This window comes from Ascaphus truei, chromosome 2 (assembly GCF_040206685.1).
Source record: "Ascaphus truei isolate aAscTru1 chromosome 2, aAscTru1.hap1, whole genome shotgun sequence".
In the NCBI taxonomy this organism is placed as follows: domain Eukaryota; kingdom Metazoa; phylum Chordata; class Amphibia; order Anura; family Ascaphidae; genus Ascaphus; species Ascaphus truei.
In genome coordinates this window covers 147,425,431-147,443,684 of record NC_134484.1, presented here as the reverse complement: position 1 = coordinate 147,443,684, position 18,254 = coordinate 147,425,431, and the positions used below count along the sequence as shown (strand labels likewise).

The following is an 18,254-nucleotide window of genomic DNA, read 5'->3' as shown; positions in this document are numbered from 1 at the left end:
GGGAAGCCTGAACAGCTGTCAAGAGGGGGAGAAGGGAGTTGAGAGGGAGGATGGGGGAGCCAGAACATTACATCACGGGCAACGCCGGGTATATCAGCTAGTAATATATAAAATCGAAAGGTTAGTGCTAGATGCAGCAAATCTGATTGGTCCCTGTGTCCGCCCTCCCCCCGCCGCGACTCTCATTGGCCAAGAGGTACGCTCCACTGTGACACACACATAGACACACACAGACATTGGTCCCTGTGTCCGCCCGCCCATAGTCAGCCTCCCACACGACTCTCATTGGCCAAAAGGTACAGTGACATCACTGACACACGCCTACTTCACTGTCACACACTCTCAGTGACACACCATACCCCCAGAGAACCCCTGCGGAGTCCAAGGTAAGTTTCATCCATCTCACACTGTCATCCCTGTCTACACACACACTCACTGTCACCCCTGTGTACATACACACTCACATCTGAGACCATGCTTCACACACACTCACTGCCCCTGTGTACACACACACACACACACACACACACACACTCACACCTGAGACCATGCTTCTTCACCTAATATCACATGAGATCCATATTAGATGAAAGTTACATCTCTTAAAGGGATAAGTTGGAATCTACATTTTGCAATATTAAGTGGCTGCTGTGAGTATCTCCTCACTAACTGTCATTTAATGCCTAAACATATTGTTATTTATTTGCTTCACTGAAAAGGGAATAAAAAAAACATATGTTTTGTAGAAATTAATCTGTCCTTACACAAAATGGCTGCTGTAAGAATCTCCTCACTGTCATTTAATGCCTACAAATATTGTTATTTATTTGCTTTCACATGCTACTGTAATATGCAATAGTCTTATTATGTATGTAGAAATTAATCTGTCTTTACACACAATGGCTGCTGTGAGAATCTCCTCACTAACTGTCATTTCATGCCTACTATAATTTTGGCTCCGCCCCTTATTGACATCAGATCAGAGAGATCAGAAGTTTCTCAGTCAGTGTGTAGTTGACCTACATTTATTACTCGGGCATTGTAGTTGTGGTTTTGTTTTTATATCTTTGCTCCAACTGGAACTACTAAAAATTATACTTTTTATTTTAAATAACATCAATTTATTTTATCTATTTACATTCCGGGCAACGCCGGGTCTCTCAGCTAGTATATATATATATATATATATATATATATATATATATATATATATATATTTATTTATTTTTTCCTGGCAGCACTATTTATTTATTTTTTTATAAATGCAGAGTTTGATTACCTTTTAATGAAAATGAATGACCTAAGCTGCCGATCGATCCGTTTCTCTTTGATCGATCGGCGAAGATCCTGCTCTCTGGGTTCACGAACTGCCTGCTTTTCAATAAATCCTGCAGTCAGTAGAACGCAACAACTACAATATAACCTTGTTTTACTACGGGTTACATTGTCTCTATTGTAAGAGCTTTCAACGTGGCCACAGTCTCTTCTGGGAACACTGCAACACTTTCCTATTTGTGATCATTTGTTGCCAAAGCACTTGCTCTGCTGGGCTCAAAAAGAGGTGTGCTAGAGCCTGCTATAGCAACCAAAGGGAAGGAGGGTCCGTACATTAAAACTCATAAAACATGGCATTAAAAGCTGGAATGGTAATATGGGGACTATATTGCATATATTCTGGTCATGTCCTAAAATGTAGCCACTATGGAAAGCAGTGCTCACATTAATAAATAATATTTTGCAGATCAACTCATGACCCATCATATACAATAGTAGGGAAACTCATAGACAACTCAAAAAGGAATCCAAAATAATCTCACGAATTCTTAATGCCACCAGATGCACTATTGTCAAGAACTATAAACAACCCACTCCCCACTCTCTCCATCAGGTAAATAACAACATTTGGTATATTTGTAGCCCTGTGTAGTTTGGGCTATAGGTCTGCCCTCCTCCTGGCGGTAATCCCTGCGTAAGGGCAGGTTTGCCAGGAGCAATCATGGGTTTTCCCCACTTCAGGCAGTACAGTGAGTCAGTGAAGGCAGATCATCAGGATCTGTGTCCAATCAGAAGACACAGGGGCGGTGCCTGCTGGAGCTACTTAGTGTATTGCCACTTCCTATTTAGAGAGTCTGTCCCCAGAGTGAGAGGGACAAGGGTGACACAGAACAAGCTGCCAGGACTGGCAGGCTTGAGGCCTCCCTACGGGGAGTGAGAGTGTGCACCCCATACCTCCTATCCTGCATAGAGGATAGGGGCAGAGCTGGACCCACTCTCGGTGCCCTAGGCTGGGAGTGAGGTCAGGGACATCCTGGAGGAAGACAGCCCGCAGTGTGATCTGGTTGCTGAATAAGAAGAGACCAATAAAGACTGTACTTTTACTTATACTCCTGCCTGAGAGTGAAGTGTATCGGTAGGAGGGGAAAGGATATTCTCTTGTAGATACTTCACCCCATACAGCTGGGGGCTGCAGGAGATGGAGGCGCTGCACCAGTAAGAGAGACGGAGGCACAACCCCAGAAGCCTGTCCTGTTCTTCCCCATGTCATCGCGGGAGACTCAGGGCCCCCTGTTGCCAGCAGGTATGCACCACACAGAGACACGTAGCCTAAGCACTAGATTCCCAAGGAGACCCTATCTGAGATTGTGGGGGGTGGGAGTGGGGGGGGGGGGAAATAAGGGTTACAGATTGCATATAAGGAAAAACTCTCTGCCTATTTATATGATTCCACTTCACGATTTTCAGAGACCTGGGCGCCTTGGTTCCTACATGCTGGGATATCTCCATACTTAGACTAAAATACACGTTGGCTGCTATGATACTTACATGTGGGAAAGTGTGAGAAATAAGTGAGTAGGTTCCAGCATAGTATGTATAAATGCTTTAACCCCCCTCCCCCCTTTTTCCCCTCCCATTGACCTTCCCCAAATGGGAAATCTGTAAAACTGTCAATAAAACAAAAATAAATGGCATTAAGAGTTTAATGGGGTTTTTTTTTCTTTAAATGCAGTAAGTATTATCTAATGCTACAGTACTGATTTCTATAAAACAAATATGTCTGTAATGCTTCTTTAACTCTATTTTATGCTTTATATAAAGCAGGTTTACATTTTTTTTATATTTAATTATAGCCAACATATTTACATTATTTTTGTTGTTGTTAAAATGCCCAGAAGGCATGAATGTCATTCAGTTGTATCTTTGGACCATGATGACTATAACACAACAAGCTCCGGTAATGTTTTTAGATCTCCAATTTTAAAAGGTAGAAAAAGCATTGGACTATTGCCAGTATACAAATTACTGTGTACTCTGCAGTAAATTACATTAATTAAAAAACTATATTAACATTTATATATATAAAAAAAAAAAAGATCAATGCCTAAAAACATCTGTGACTGTAGGGGCAGCCTGGTTCAGTATATTAACGGTTAAGTCCGCTGGTTGCCCCTACTTGAGAAGTAGCCACCTGCTAGGAGAGTACACACTCCAAGGCCAAAGTATTGTTCTCTCCACAGGAGTGAGGCGTCTCACCCTGTGGGAGGTATGGAGCGGAAACCAGGGAGCGATGCCTGGGTCCTAGCATCGTTTCCTATTGGTTAGCTCAAATTTGCGTCTCACTGAGGCCCTGCCCCTTGGGACCATCCTACAGCTCTGTACCGGACCCTAGTCCAGATTTGTTTGTCTCGGGCTGGCTCAAGGAAGACAATCTCTTCGCTGATTGGTCGGCTCCCGGATTTCCATGATTTGAGATTGAGGCCGGGGTTCTATGTAAGCTGAGGCCGATCAGAGTTCCACAGTTGTTGATGGTTAGTCTCGGTAACTAGAGACCAACTAGTAAAGTGATTGTGGACCGAGCGGCGCTGTCCTTGGTACTGGGCAGACGGAACGAGGAGGCTTTCAGGGTAAGCTCACTTCGGCAGCGCCCTGCATCTAGCGAGCTAGTAGTCCCCCGTAACTCCTTATCTGGGTAAGTTATTGCTGTGTTGTAAATTATGTTGTTCCCTGTTGGCTCCAGATGGAATAAACCTTAATTTATTTAAGCCTCTCGGTGCCTGGAGTTTGCGAACCGTGTGTAAAGTCTGGTCTTCCGCAACAACATCCATGTCATTCAAAGCATGTCTCAATATTGTGACCCAAAAGTAATTTTTAGGTGGTTGCACACATCATTTTAGATTGGCCTTGCAATACCTCTATTTATTCCAGTAACGTCACTGATCTTTTTAAGATAATCTTTTCAATATCAAGAAACATTATTACTTCAATTTATATACCCACCTAGGGATGGGCAATATACCGGTACCATAGTAATAGCGCCATATAAAAAAACTGATGGTACGTCAATATGTCACTTTATTGCTCCGGTATTCCTTGGTGCCCAGTTTCTGGTGTCAGAGGTGCAGCTTTGAAGCTGCAGAGTTGTCTCTCATGGAGCGGTCAGACAGGATTCCCTTTCTCCTGTCTGTATCGGCGCTACCAGAAGACAGTTAGGGAGGGAGAAGGGGGCGACTGGCAGCTCCGTGAGAGACGGCTCCACATGCAGCAACTGCAACTAAGGAAACAGCACTGGCACATGATGACTACCTCCCTGCCCTTCTCACGGGACTCTTAACCACCTGCTCACCCACCCCATAACCCTTCACTCACCCGCCCCTCTCCCATTAACCCTTTGCTCACCCTCCCCTCTCCCATTAACCCTTTGCTCATCCTCGCCTCTGCCATTAACCCTTTGCTCACCCTTCCTTTTGTTAAAGCTTCCCTCAGCTCTTCTCTTAACCTCCTCTTTTAAAATCTTCCTCTAACTAATCTGGCTTAACCTTTTCACTACCAGAGAGGCAGCAAGGCATTGCAGAGCAATTCGATGCACACTCCTTCAATACTAAAAGATTTGATCCCTTTCTTCCGTTGTTGACCCTTTCCATCTCTGCCCCTCACTCTATGGTAATGTTAACAACGATAAGTAGCGATACAGTCTGTGTGTGTAACCCTATATATGCCACAATGTCTTTCTACTACGTCGTCCCTAAATACGTTTTTTAGAGTCAACAGATAACACAGATGAACTCAAGGGAGGAACGTATGATACCATGGACGCTATACATCTTCATACCCCAGAACAACAAAACAAAAAACCTGCAAAGAAGGACATAGCAGACTACATTCGTGTGAACTAGAAAAATATCCCATTGTTTTTTTAATCTATACACCAGATACTATTTATGATCATATACTGTAGGACATGATTCTTAATGCTCAGAGTATACATGGTGGAGGAAGAAAGGCTTATCTGTGTTTAATTAAATTATTGTACAATAAATTAATTTAAAAACACATTGCATGCATAGTATTTGACAAATAAATTACCTAAAACTTGCGTATTTGACCATTCTTAGGAATTACATTCCCTTGAGATTTATTTACATGAACAGAAATTCGTACAGCTTTTCCCCATCATTCGCAATGGAAAAAATAAGTATTCTGTAGTACAGTAGGGCAACAAGGATTGGGTCACACCAATAATTGTTTCACTTTCAATCATCCCAATGCAGCAACAGATTCCCACTGCATGCACTCAAAGAGAGACCACTTCATCTAAAAAAATTACTTGTATAATACATGGTATAAGAATTATGAGAAGGGACAGTATAGTAAAAACAATTATAAATATACTTGGGGCAGCGACCTATATATGACTATTGGAGCGTCTATATCAGCTATAGCTGCGTCAGATAATAATCCTCAAATGGATACAGTTGTAATGGAAACACAAGTAGAACAGAACAATGGCTATAGTTGGCTGACTACGTGCTAAAATGTGCATAGACTATTGTGCAAAAATATTCAGTAATACACTAACTGTGACAGATAGGAGAGACAAATGAAGAAAAGAAATGGAAATCGTCTGTGAGTCATTCAGTGTAAAACTGTAAGCGAAGGTGCAAGTAGAAGTGAAGGAACTAAATAATCCTCCCAGAACAGTGTCTCTAATTTGTAATGTTGCAATGACTTGTTAAAGAAAATAGTAGATTGGCTGTGTTCCCAGTTCTGTTTGGTAACTAATATAATTGGATATATAGTGTAGCTCTGTATCTGAGTGCCAATAGCTACTAGCTCACACTAACTCCGTCACGCCCCTGACGTCAAGGTGACCTTGCTCTGTCCTAATAGTGTTCTCAGGACAACTTTATCCATTTAAGGATTATTATCTAATGCAGCTATAGAGGATAAAGAGGTCCCAATAGTTATATATAAGTCCCAGCCCCAAGTGTATATATATTTTTCAACTTATATTTTATTAACGCTTTTCCAAGAAAAACATACATACGAAGAGAAGGTAAGAGACTTACAAATGCCTTGTGTGCTCCCCCAGCATTTAAGCGTCACGCACCCCCCCCTCCCTGAAAATGTCACACCCCCCAGTTTGTGCAAACCTGCCTTATGGCATTGTTTTTCTCCTTGCGCCTGCCTGCCTGCTCTCACTCCTTGCTCGCACCCCTCACCCCCCTGCTCAGCTCCGGCATCAAAGTAAGTAAAGTTACAAAGGCCTTGTGCGATCCCCGGCATTTAATTTAAATGCCTTCGGAGAAGCGCGGAGCCTCTGTAACCGCCGCACTCCCTCCCCAGAAAATCTCGCGCCCCCTGTCTTAGGGCATAGTGGGGAGCAACCTAGCACGTATTTAGAAATAGACAGAGGGCTTTTGTACCAGCGCATCATTACCTTGTAAGCATTCTCCTTAATTGTTGTGCATATACAGTAGAGCAACTGGCCGTTGCATTAAAGATATTATCCCAATTGTCACCTTCCAATTCTTCCCCGAGGTCTGCTTCCTATTATCAAACATATTTAAGTTTATCTTGGAATTCAGAGTCGGGAAAGGAGAAGTATTCGTATAGTTCAGAGGTCAGGTCTGTCAGCCTCTGCCTCCTAGCACAGTCTCTCAAACTCTGACTCTGATTTGGTGCGGTTGATTCTGGTGTAAAAAGCTCTTATTTGGAGGAAGCAGTATATTTCTCTAGAAGGGAGTTCTTTTTCCCTAACCGACTGGTCAAATTGTTTGATTTTAAGGTCATGGCTTATATCTGGTAAGCTGGCCTTATCCCACTTTGTGATAGTCTGCCTTGATAGGCCTGGTGGGAAATCTGGATTGTCCTCAATGGGGGTCATCAGAGAGTTTTTGTTTGTGAGCTTATACTTGAATTTATCCCAAAGTCTGAGAGAATGAGAGATGGCCGGCAAGGTTATATGTTTGGCTGGCCTTACTCGTGAAGGAGGCCCTAATATTATGTCTATGTTGGTTGAGTAGATCTGCGAGGCCTCAAGGGCCACCCACCTTCTGAGGCAGGGGTGAGCATGCCAGGCCACCCATTGGCTCGCTTAGGTTGCCCTATGGCATGGAAGCGCCAAGCCTCCAGCTCTAGTGGGACGAGTGCCCCAAGTATATTTTTAATAGTATAATAAAAACAATCTCTTCTCGTAGTTCTTTTACCATGTACTAATACACGTTATTTTTTAGATTAGGAGGTTTCTCTTTGAGTGCATCTAGTGGGAATCTGTTGTTTTCATGGTTGTTAGATGGAACAATCATTGATAACACACCTCCTTGCACTATAGTAGCTGAGCAGGTTTCTTCTATTTAAGTTATCACAATCATCCCAATGCTACAGAAGAGGAAGAAGCCTGTCTGACAGCTGCGTGAGAAACGGCTCCTCAGCTTCAAAGCTGCACCTCTGACACCAGAAGCTGACGTGTTTTCTATGTACAAACATTTATCATGATAAATTATGTTGTAGGGATAAATTCATTAATATTGTTGTCATGGAATATTTTTTATGTTATTGCCCAAGCCAATATCCCTCTCAAAGCAAAAGAGAGTCTGTCAATTCCTTGCCTTCATTGATAAAAAAAAATCCCTTTCTTTGTTTTTATATATCAAGGTCCTTTGGGGTTTAAAAAAACTATATACATTTATATGACGGCAATAAGACAAATTCAGTTCTAGATCATAATAGGGAAATACAATGTATTCTAAGTGCAAAATTCCCAAACTAAACAAAGCTGCCTGTAGCTCTCTCAACAAAGATCACACGGGAAGAGGTTTGTGAGATAATTAAAAAAATTAAGACGGCAAAAGCCCGACGGGTTCCCCAACTTTTACTATAAAAAATGTAACAACTTGATCGCCAAACATCTAACAAGATGATGTAATTAATTTCTTAAAAGCTGCCCGATCCCCCCCCAGAAATGCTTCAGACCAACCTGATACTTATCCACTAAGAAGGTAAATATCCCCAACTATGCCACAATTATAGACCAATTTCTTTACTGAATACGGACCTCAACATTTGTACTAAAATTCTAGCAAATAGATTGAACCAGCATCTCCCTAACTTACTACATCCAGACCAGGTAGGTTTTATACCTCAACGTCAGGCATCTGATAATACACGCCAAATGCTAAATTTGATCCACAAAGCTAAGCAAAATGAGATTCCTACCATGGTTCTTGCACTAGACGTGTTTGATAGGGTGGATTGGAAATGTTTGTGTGCCACCCTGTCTTGTTTTGGCGTTCCGGGAGAATTCGCACAAAAGCCGTTACAGTTCCCCGGTGGCTAGGGTCCAAAATGCAGGGTTTTTATCAGATTCAATCCCAATAAAAAGTGGCACAAGACAGGGTTGTCCGCTTTCACCTCTCCTATTTGCACCATATATTGAACCCCTGGCTATTATAATCAGAGAAGTGTAAGGAATCCGCACCTCAGTTTGCTGTTTGCCTTGTCTTGCAGACCTGTGCAGTCCTGGAACACTTCCCCTGATATTTACTGCAGCCTGGATTCACTGACTAAAGCAATACTGCCACACGCCCCTTCTGCTATTGGTTCACTGATCTTTAAGTACTGCTTTCCCACAATGCTCCCTGCCGAGCATAGTCCTTTCTGGATGTCACTAACTGTTCTGCCACAAGCCCCTGGCTTGTTATCCTGGTTTCCTGAGACCGGCTGCTATTGTCATGCAGCGGTCTGTTCCTGTCTCCTATGCTGAAGCTGAGTACTCTCCTTGTTGACGTCAGTTCCTTGTTTCCTGAGACCGGCTGCTATTGTCACGCAGCAATCTGTTCCTGTCTCCTGTGCTGAAGCGGAGGTTTCCCCAGTGTTTCCTTCAGCTTCCTGGTTCCTGGGGCCTGCTGCTCATTCTCTATTGCAGAGGCCGTGTCTTGGTTCCTGTGCTGAAGCGGAGGATTCCCCAGCCCGCTCAGGACTCTTGCGCTGAAGCACTGGTTTACCAGTGCAGCTAGGCGGTGTGCTACTCTGGTCTGCCTATCCTTTCCTGAGACCAGTACCATGGGCCATGGTCGCCGCACGCGCAGAGTCCACTCCCGCGCTCCTAAGCTGAAGCGGGACACTCCTGACTACCTGTTGCCGAACTCCTGCTTGAACAATGTTAACCCTGATGTCTCCAATCCTGACCCTGGCTTGTCCACTGGCGATGCTGTCTTCTCCAGCCCTGATCCTGCTACGTACGACTACGAACTGCGCAATCCGGATCCGCCTGCGCGGTCTAAGGTCGGTGCTTTTACAACCCCACCTCAGCCACGCGGTCCGACCCAGGTTTGTGGCGAGCACAATCGTGACAAGAAGACACTAATATACATGGAATTGAGCTTAACTCCAAATTCCACAAAACATATCAACCTGTCAATGACTTGTATTCAAGATGAGTGTGATCATGACAACGTAAAATACCAACCTTCCAATTAAGTATGTTTACATGAAGTTGCACCTGAAATGTACCTAACCCCCTTGGTTTTGATTTTTTTATCGTTCTGTGTCTTCTTTGGTATATGTATTATTGTCTTTAAATGTCCACATACCCGCCCCTCCCCAAAAAATCTTATTAGTAAAAAGATTAAGTAAAAAAAAAAAAGTATATATATATATATATACTGTATATATATATATATATATATAAAAACAACATTACCATTCTCTCGTCCGGTAAAGAAAGACTGCACTCGGTTCAGTAATCATGAAAAACTGTATTGGGCATCTGAATAGAAAAGATAAGTCACCCAATCCGACGTTTCGGTCCTGGAATAGGACCTTTCTCATACACACACATACACACACACACACACACACACATAGAAAATAAATGACGTATTACCATCCAACTTCGACCCAAAGATGTTCTTAGTATCATATTCTACCCAAGTGACTTGTGAATTATGTGTTCAGTGCTAAACATGATTGAATAGTGGGAAGACATTAGGTCATACTCACAGTAATATGCAGGGTGTCACAGGTAGGCATTGTGTGCATCAGGTGGGGATGCACTTCCTGTTTTGTTCACATACTGTAGTAAAGTTATCCAAAAGCCTTACTTTTCCTGAAATAGACAGAAAGTGAGATGAAAGGTGTGAATGTGAAAGGAAGTTAGGAGATCTACAAATAAAGAAAAAAGAAAACAAAAAAACTTTTCATGCATCAATGAATAGTTTATAGGAGTAACATTTTTTTTTTAAAGCCATTAAAGGGAGAAACATGCCCAAAAGCATGGATATCAAGATAAAATATTAGTCAGAATATCTTACAATTACTAACCAAAAAGAGTAATCTTGAAGAAAATACACTATACTCTGCTGAGGAGGAAAAGCCTGGTTCAAGGCAACTATTAGAAACATTTGGACCCTGGTCAAATCCCTTTCTGTTCTTGTGTCCCAAAAATGTGTAAAACTCTTGGGAGCAGTGATACACTGTGCCTGTGTGTAAGTGCTGCAATCAGTCATATATAATAAGTATACAGTATCATGATATTATTGTGCTTGACTAATAACATGATTTACTGCAGAAGGTAGTCATTGTGTAACTACTGTAACATAACCAATGTCCTCACTCTGTGTACAATTTAAGTGACTGAGAAACTCTGGAATTGTATTTTTACCAGAATCGTATCTCTACGAGGCAGACAAACATGTGATAATAATAAACTTAATATATTTCACAAACACGCAAACCAAGTTCCCTGCCTGCGAGTGACCATATTCAAGAGATCCCATCAGAACTCACATGGAATTCACACTTTAGGTTTAGCAACCAGTTTGACCCTCTTTTCACATATTTTTTTTCAGAAATTTCACATTTTAAATATATATTAAACACAAAACAAACTTCTAAAATCAATATTCTTTAAATTGCATTATACAAAAAACAATATTATAGTCAAAGAACAGGAGACCCCTCAAATGTTTTTAAACTTGCAGCATGATATGTAATTACAAATACAATAAAACGTAAATGAAAAAAAAACACCGGTGTTGCTTCACTAGTTAATGTAAACAAGTTGGACTGTTGCTGTGTTGATGCAAAAATCTGAAAGCAAAAAATGGTGTTACCTTAATAATAGGGCTTGCACTTATGCATACCAGGGGGGGCGGAAGTTTTGTCTGGGGGGGTGAGGGCTGTTGCAGAGGCCCCGCACTCTTCCCCCAGGCATTTTAATTTAATGCCGGGGGATCGCACAAGGCCTCTGCAACAAGGAAACTTACCTTGTTTCAGACGAGTCTCCATGGCAACGGGGTCATGTGACGTCGTCAAATGACACCGCGGGTCACGTGACGTGACCCCGGAGCGTCATTTGGCGCATGTTGAAGGTAGGAGAGGGGGCGCGAGTCTTGGGGAGGCCTGGCAGGGGGGCGCAGCTTAAAAAGTTTGCGCTCCCCTGCTCTACTGTCACGCTGCAAGCATTTGCCGTTTGGAGATCAGGAGCGAGTCCAGTCTACACCTGGGACCGGGAGCGGGTGCCTTCCCTAACCGGAGCCTTTCCTCTTCTGCTGCACTGCAAGTATTTGCCTATTTGAGACCAGGAGCAAGTGCCCTTTTCAGCAGAGCTTGTTTCTTCATTTAGAACGGGACTGTTACTGCTATTACAACCGGGAGCGGGTGCTATCCCTACCGGGGTTGATGTTCATGTGTATCTGGACCCCCGCTTGCTCATTGAAACATCGCTGCATGGGCGGTTTAATTCACAGGACCCTGCACGAACCCTATGATGATCAAGGGAGCCTATTAACTCTGTATCACTGGCACTTTTCATATATTCAGCAAATGTTTTATACCCTTATGTGTTTTTATATAGTCTATATTTCTTTTCTACAAAAATATATCTTATGAGAATCTTGCGCTTGTTTTATTTTCTATCCCATCTGCAGCAAGCATCAACGCTATGAAATCTTTCAGACTACAGCTGCTAGGAAATAGATTGCCATTCAATAAGTAAGTCCCACTCATCATGAAGGAGCACTGACAAGCTGAGCAAAGAGAATCAGTTCTGAAGGATCCTATAGAATATGCAATTGTTGACATCTTTGAACTGCCTATTTATGCTGCCTACATACTCTAGTTTCACCTCTACGCCGAGAGACATATTTCTGTATCATTCCTGTGAATGTACAAAATGGCTGCCTCGTTATCAAATAGAATAAAAACAAAGTGGTTGATATTTTTTAGGTTGCTCTGTTATCCTGTGTTTCTCCCTAAAAACAACAAAACTGTGTTCAGTGTTAGAGGTCACTTTTAAATTACTAGGTTGGAAAAACAACTCGTATAATAACACTGTATTCATATTATCAGCATGTAAGCTGGATAGATTCTGTGACCAGGGTCAGCTTTGATGTTTGCTTAACTTGTATTGCTTCCAAGTAGGTAAAATGCTGTATTGATTGTTCCCATTAAACTCACTGCTTTGAAACAGCACAAACATGGTTAAGTGTCAATAGTATCAATGGCCCCTCACAGAAATGGAGGATTTTGGATGACTCTACCAGGCACAGCCTTTAGAAGGTACTGCAGTAATGTTTCCCTCTGTGCTAGGAGACACTGTGACACATTACCACAGAGATGAGCAAAGTAATCAGCAGGATCCCATCACAGACAATATGCCTTTTAGTTTTGCTGTAAACTACAAATGTTTCAATATCTTTAACTAACACCAGGCAACCCGCCTGTTTCCTGAACATTTTTTAAACCACGGATTGTCTCAAAATTACATTGCACATATACACCCAAAGTAGCCTCCAATGCAAAGCAGTGTTGTAGAAACATTAATACCATAATCAAAGCTGCCTGGGTACATATTTGCCCATCCTTTGGAACATTGCAAATAACTAACTTCAAGATATGTTGTGATATAAGTGAGAGAAGCATTTTATTTATTTTTTAGAATAAACTTCAAAAACTTCAAATAAATTATGCTGAGCGCAATACAGAAAAAGCATGCTTTATGTCAAATTTCCCCCAACAACATGCTCCTCATGCGCGGCCTCGCCATGCACCTCGCCACACTGAGCCGCAACTAGACTGCACGAACCTTGTTTGTGGTCAGATGGAATTATTTGTGCTGTTGCAGTTCAGTGCGTGCTCGGCCAGTGGCGCTCTGCATATCTTTGCCTAGGATACTCTAAATGCTACAAAGCAGCGAGTACAGGTTTCTGAGGAGAAGATAAAACGTATACATGTGTAGTTGTCTAATGACCTTGTACAGTACTGTTGCAGCTTAACACATAATACAAAAAAAAAAACCACTATACCATTACAGAAACTGTGTCATAACTTTTGTGCATGGCATGGGGCATGGCGCTTACTCCTTACCACACAAGACATGCTTGCAGTTATGCCTATATGATATATTGCACCATTCAAGTTGGGACAGATAAGAGAGCAACTGTAGATGAGATGTATCAGTATTTCGTTGACAAGTACAAATTTTACAAAGAAACACCAAATCAAGATGGGTGAAGGAATTCTATTAAAGACAACTTAAGCATGAATGATGGCTTTATTACAACACCCCCACATCCCGGCAAGAGGGGTGGGTGCAGAGCACTGCACGCATCGTGGATAGGTATGTTCAATGATGGCAACTTACGAAGGAGAAAGAGATTGGTCGGGGCCAAGAGATTGAATAATAGACCTTCCCGAACTAGTCCCTCCAATCTGCCTCCACCCAGGTACCTGCTCCAACCTGAGTGCCTGCCCCAATACCATTACCAGTACGGACCAACCAACTCCGAAAACGAGATGACCCTACATTCCAACTACATGATCAACTCGAGCATCTACAGGACGTACAGGACACCCATTGCTTCAACAATGGGTCACTGCCACTGAATTTTAAAGTTGTCTAATCAAGGTAAATATCAATTAACATACAGTACTGTGCTGTACAACCGTCATTTAACATTTGAACATATAAAAGACACAGCAATAAGATGTCAGTTGGTTGAAGAAGATTGTGTTATTGTAGTATTTCAAAAATGCAAAAATTCCTATTGTAGCCATTGTTTAATTCTTGTTTTCATCAATGTTTTGCAGGTTTGGCGGGCTGATGAGCATTAACGCCGTGTTCGTGCAGGAAACACATCCAGCGATACATTCAGGTAATGTTATGCAATTCATGCATCTATGTTTTTTTGACAATACTCCAAATTCAAAGACAGGCATACGTGTTTCAACAGCGCACAACCCTAATAGTGCATTAAATAAAATATTATTAGGTTACACAGTACATAATAAGTAATCTGCGTACATCAAGGAAGAGTTATAACAGCATATCTAGGGATATTGTTACCGAAGCGCCAACCAGCAAGGACAGATGTCTCCAGCAAGGTGTCGTCTGGTGTGTCCGCAGATATTAAACTGGCAGGTCCAGCATCAGCACGCCCTTTGGTCAGTGCTTAAGGTAAGTCCGTGGCTTGGTTGCCTATGGTGTCCCAATAATACAAATTCGCTGCCGGAGAATGGTAAAGAATCAGCTCATGGGAGTGATTTGGTAGCTGTAGCTCTCTGCAAGTAAGCCTCCCACGTCAGGCCGTCAGTGACGTCACTCGGCTGCGACTCCGTGGGTCGCGCACCTCGATTCTCGCCGAGGTGATTTGAGATCGGCGAGAATCGAGGTGCGCGACCCACGGAGTCGCAGCCGAGTGACGTCACTGACGGCCTGACGTGGGAGGCTTACTTGCAGAGAGCTACAGCTACCAAATCACTCCCATGAGCTGATTCTTTACCATTCACCGGCAGCGAATTTGTATTATTGGGACACCATAGGCAACGAAGCCACGGACTTACCTTAGGCACTGACCAAAGGGCGTGCTAATGCTGGACCTGCCAGTTTAATATCTGCGGACACACCAGACGACACCTTGCTGGAGACATCTGTCCTTGCTGGTTGGCGCTTGGGTAACAATATCCCTTGATATGCTGTTATAACTCTTCCTTGATGTACACAGATTACTTATTATGTACTGTGTAACCTAATAATATTTAATGCACTATGAGCGTTGTGCGCTGTTGTTTGTGTCTTTCTCTGTTATAGTTTTTGGGGGTGTCTGAGCCACCCCTGTTCCTACAGCTGCAGACGCTCTCATCCATTTTAATTAGGATCACGTAATTAGTTTTTTATTTTTGTATTATCACAATCTCACTTTGTTGTGTGGTTGATATTGAGTTTGATTTTAGTAGCGCACTTCTATCACCTTGTTTCACATATGTGTTTCAAGCAGGTTCCATAGTAAAACGTATGTGCAGAAATTCAATGACACGCATATGCGTTTCAACCAAGTCCCATAGAAACACACATGCGCAGAAATTCAATGACACCCATAAAAACACACGTGTACTGTACCACACTATGTAATTCGTGCACTATACTACTGTATTTCTTTTCAATTATTAATATAAAACATACTCTCTTTACAGGTGAGAATGTCCAAAAGCCAGCCTGCCCAAAGAAGATGCCGATTGAAGAAGATTGTACATTTGGATTAACAGCGAAGAAATTTGTATTACTGCATTTTTCATAAAGTCATTTACTGTAATCTAATAAAAAATATTTCATATTTTAAAATACTTTAGTCATCTGAAGTTTTTAGGGGAATAAGTGGTGGGTTACATTTAAATATCATTACAGATGCAGCGGCCGTTATTGAAACACTTCACGCAGTGTATACCTCGGAATACCCATTTCAAGACGCGAGTGCATAAAATGGCATTTTAGTGTCCTGGTTTTTAAACACCTGAAATTTACACAGTAGCACAGTACTGTATACATTACAAGTCATTCATTTCATCGCATTTAATTGCACACAACACATGAAATTCAAACAAAGCGACCGCGATAAACACGTGTGCCTGGGGCGATTGGCCACATTAATGCCGCTTGGAACACAGCAGCGCACACGAAAACGGCGCCGTGATTAGTTCGAATAACGGCCGCTACATCTGTACATATCATATCGTATCGTACAAAATGAACGGGAATAAAGGGCGCGTTACATTGCATTTAGATTTTGACGGCAAACTAGCGTCTACTATAATTTCTGCAGAGTATTGCAATCAACACTAAAACTCATGTTTCCTGGCCACAACACATTTACGGGTCAGCAATGAGCAGCGGATAAATGTGCGAGGGCGCATACACCACCCAAAAAGACAAATATGCCAGTACATGCCGCTATATCAATATAACACAGTTGAACTTCATAAACCCCCTAAAATATTCTGGCAAAACATCAGTTACCAAGGAAACTCCACATAAATATTTCACATGAACACTCATTTACATGGCAAAGCAATTCTTATTTATTAAATCATGTTAAGATTATATTGCTTGCTGGATAAACACACTCCAAATGATGGGATTTCCAGAAAACAGGTTTTGTAGGTGTCCCGTCGAAATGAATAAGTAGACGCTCATGATTAAGCGTTGCACAGTCATGCTTTTGTGTAGTTAATCTGGGCAGCAGAAGGAAATCTTTGAACATTTGTTAGAAGTCCATGCAGCCTCGTCAGACCTGGCAATTTTGTACAGAGCAGAAATTTTAGAGGTGATTTGCTTTTAGTGCCATTTATCAGGCGTGAATATCAATTCCAAGACAATGAGGTCATTAACGTAGAAGATTTCAAACCACACAGCGTTTTTCCTATGCATAGCAAACTGCTGGGTCTGTCAGCAATATGCACACACACCTTTGCATTAGCGTGTTTAGTAACTTTTGGCAGACGACAAACCACTTCATGTGTAGCATGTAGGAGGCCGTTTTTACTTAACCCCCCCCCCCCACACACACACACAACCCGCTCCTCCCACAACCCCGCACCACGAGAAAAGGAGAATGGATGAGAGGAGAGAAAAATTAAGAGAAAGAACAGTTAGAGGCTTTTACCTAATTGAAGGAAGAAAATGCAGCAGCAGCAATTATAAATGTTGCATTATCACCATCAGGTCTCAGTTATACTTGGAGGCAATCCAAATGTGTGATTTTTTTTTGGGGGGGCGAATTCTTTTAACATAGGATTGAAGCAAGGGGTCTCCGGAGCTAGCAGGGTTCATGTAATGGCAGAGTTTCAAAACTCCCGCACAATGCGGGCCAATAGGAATCCGTGACATCAGCCGGTGCAGCTTCCTATTGGCCCATGTGACGCGGGCGCTCTAAACCCCAGCTAGACCAGCCGTAGCTGCTACCGGCACCTCCTACGTGGAGGTCTGTATTTCCGGAAGCAGGGGATTCCCGGGGGGCTGAAATTAATGGGGTTCAGCTCCCGAGACCCCCTGCCTCAATCCTATGTTAATTAAAAAATGTGCGAAACAAATCGCCCCCCTTGGATTGCTCCTTTAAGTACAGCAGGTATCAAACAATGACATGGTAAAATAATCCAGAAAACTGTGTTTACAACCATATACAATGCGAGTTACCCTTCTCACATGGATATAGCAGCTAAATGTAACCTCGAATTTCACAATGAAGTGTGTGATCAGACTAACAAAAAGCATTGCAGAGGCTGTGTGTGCAATGGGTTTTTTTTCCCCCCTTTACTCCAGCTCCGTGTGACCCTAGAAAAGTCACTTAATGTCCATGCGCTTCATATAATAAATTAGATTGTAAATTCTTCGATGTCAGGGATTCAGTGTGTCTGTATGTGTCTGCAATTCTAGCATGGGGTATACATGGGAATGATTGAGATGCAAGAGAGATGTAGCATGAGGAAGACTGATAGGGAAGGGACACAAAGTGAGAGAGACCAGTCAGGTGATAGAGATATTGCATGAGCGATGTATAGGGTCAGACAGCAGCGCTTAATAGTTTTCACAATCTTAAAAAAAAAAAACCATTTAAACGCATTAAAAAGCTGCAGAATGTCTACTGACCATTAGTCACAGAGGAATAATACAGAATCCTGTCCTAATGCGAGGGGGAAAACTC

At 42.3% G+C, this 18,254-nt stretch overlaps 1 protein-coding gene and 1 long non-coding RNA gene across 4 annotated transcripts in view; one reads left to right on the top strand and one right to left on the bottom strand.

The window, feature by feature from the left end:
- Positions 1-18,254, bottom strand: part of LDLRAD4 (low density lipoprotein receptor class A domain containing 4) — a 559,350-nt gene that overhangs the window by 380,186 nt on the left and 160,910 nt on the right. For 2 of the 3 annotated variants that reach the window (XM_075585414.1, XM_075585416.1), the window contains exon 2: positions 10,279-10,384. The gene's annotated coding sequence lies outside the window, so the exon portion shown is untranslated. Of the gene's footprint in view, positions 1-10,278; positions 10,385-13,363; positions 13,485-18,254 lie in introns of all 3 variants that reach the window. The other variant, XM_075585415.1, reaches the window with a different exon arrangement.
- On the top strand, positions 196-15,828 carry LOC142486921 (uncharacterized). Its single transcript, XR_012799080.1, has 4 exons — positions 196-386; positions 12,207-12,270; positions 14,368-14,432; positions 15,751-15,828. It is a non-coding gene; the product is annotated as an uncharacterized LOC142486921 (long non-coding RNA).